The 2,101-nt window shown below is 33.9% G+C and overlaps 1 pseudogene; it reads right to left on the reverse strand.

Annotated features, from left to right (window-relative positions):
* Nucleotides 1-1,066: 1,066 nt before the first annotated feature.
* On the reverse strand, nucleotides 1,067-1,811 carry LOC114362259 (uncharacterized; annotated as a pseudogene).
* Between the last annotated feature and the right edge of the window lie 290 nt (nucleotides 1,812-2,101).

Consider the following 2,101-nt stretch of genomic DNA (forward strand, 5'->3'; position numbering starts at 1 on the left):
CCACCCTGGAAACCACTTTAACAACTACTGACGATATAGTTGAAACTACAACACCAGAATCTGATGGAGAAACCACAACAGTACCACCTGAAGATGAAGAAGCAGTGGGATTTTGGACTCCCCTTTCAATATCTCTCGTCACTGTGGGCTCAGTCGCGGCAGTGGGCTTGGTTGGATTCGCCATTTTCAAGCTTAGTTCAACGACTGTCGTTCAAGAAATACCAACCGTATTCACTGAGGACGATGACCAGCTGCCCCAACTCGTTACCATGCCAAGGTTAAGAAGCATAGAAGATGGAATCATTTAGGCGGAACTCACCGTTATAAATATTAATTAATAAAATCATATTTCATAGTGTGTAAGGTATTTATTCTAGTAATACTTAGTTCCAAAATGTAAATGTTTCACATGTAGTTATAGCTCTTGAAACTAACGAAGGCGAGTAAGTTTTACGTGTACATGCACATAACGATAGTGTAATGTCTATCAAAACGTAAAAAACTAACAGTAAAGAGCCACCACACATGTAAAGCTCACTCGCCTTCGTGAAATGTAACAACTTTAAATAAAATTAAGAGATACATTGTTTATATTGTTACTTGATGTTTGTATGACGTAGAACGTAGATACTCGTGTTCTTCATGTCCATTTAGTAAGAAAACAAAAATAGGTAAGAAATTAAAGTGGTCTATTTAAATAAATAAATAAATCTTTGGACAATTACACAGCGCCAGCTAGCCCCAAAGTAAGCAACTCAATGCTTGTGTTATGGGTGCTAGCTTAACGGATATACTACTTAATTATATACTTTTTTTTTAATTTAATACATACATATTATACATTAGGGTGTCCCTTATATGGCCGAAAAAAAAATTTTTTTAGATATTGAAATGCATACCCTCTATTTCTTTTCGTACTACTCAGACATACTTAAATACAAAATTTCATCATCCTACGTCCACATTAACCCGTGCCGACTTAGCTCTGAAGATTTTGAAAAATGCTGGTTTTACCCCTTTCGTTATGTAGCTAAATCAATTAAAATGTTTATTTTTTATAAAATATTTATAAAAAGAAGATAACATTACAGATTAGACAATATATTTTACTTTTGAGGGACCCTTTTTTACATTCTGGATACAGATTTCCATGCTCCTGAATATTGGCCTGATTTTTGCTACACTGTGCGTAGCAAAAAAAAGCTTTTGCTCTTCCTTTGCAGTGATCAAACCATGAAAATCTTGCATAAGCTTTATAGGTCTTTCAGCTGTATCATTAACTACCCTTAAAGAAGCACTTTTTTGCCTTTAAATAGGCAACATCTTTATCTCATATAGAAATGAGTCTCAGAGGGAAATTATTATCAATTTTCAATCGAGAAAATAAATTTATACTCTTGACAGACACAAAACCACTCAATGGTTTTCCAGCAACAATAAACAAGGCAGTATTGTTATCAATTCATTAAAAACAGGATAAAAAATTAGTACAAAGTCTATTTAGCATAGAAATAATCATACCTTCTTCAGATGGATTGTATCTCTTCCCAGAATCATACATACTCTCTTTTTGTACTTTTACTACAATATTGACGGTGTTTGTTCATGACCTTCATCATCAAAGAGTGATAAAACGGCAATTTCTTCTGATATGAAGTACCAAAGATGTTGACTAAACTTGCTCAGGGCTGCTTTGGAAATCAATTTGTCAACACTCTCATATACCTTTTGGAAAGTGGATGTCAAGAGTTCCTTAAGGCTTTTCTCAGAGCCGGTAAGCTGGTCGTGATGTCCTTGCGTTTGTATAGAATCTTGCGTAGTAAGAGATGACGATAAACCTCCGAAACTTATTTGCTCTATTTTTTATTAATTATTTATTTAATTTTCTTTGTCTTGCACTTTCTACTTTCTTAACTAACTTTTTGTCTACACCTTAAAACACTCTGGACGCCTTGGTTTTATTTGTTTTTGTTAAAATATTTTATTTGTTTTTAAATCCTCCTCACCGCGGCGCTTATAAATCTTGATTTTTTAAAATAATTTTTCTTGCAACTCCCTCCAAGCATGGTGAAGATACACAAGTTTTTTTTACACAGTTAGG

Source organism: Ostrinia furnacalis, unplaced genomic scaffold, assembly GCF_004193835.3.
Source record: "Ostrinia furnacalis isolate ACB-3 unplaced genomic scaffold, ASM419383v2 OfSCF6306, whole genome shotgun sequence".
In the NCBI taxonomy this organism is placed as follows: domain Eukaryota; kingdom Metazoa; phylum Arthropoda; class Insecta; order Lepidoptera; family Crambidae; genus Ostrinia; species Ostrinia furnacalis.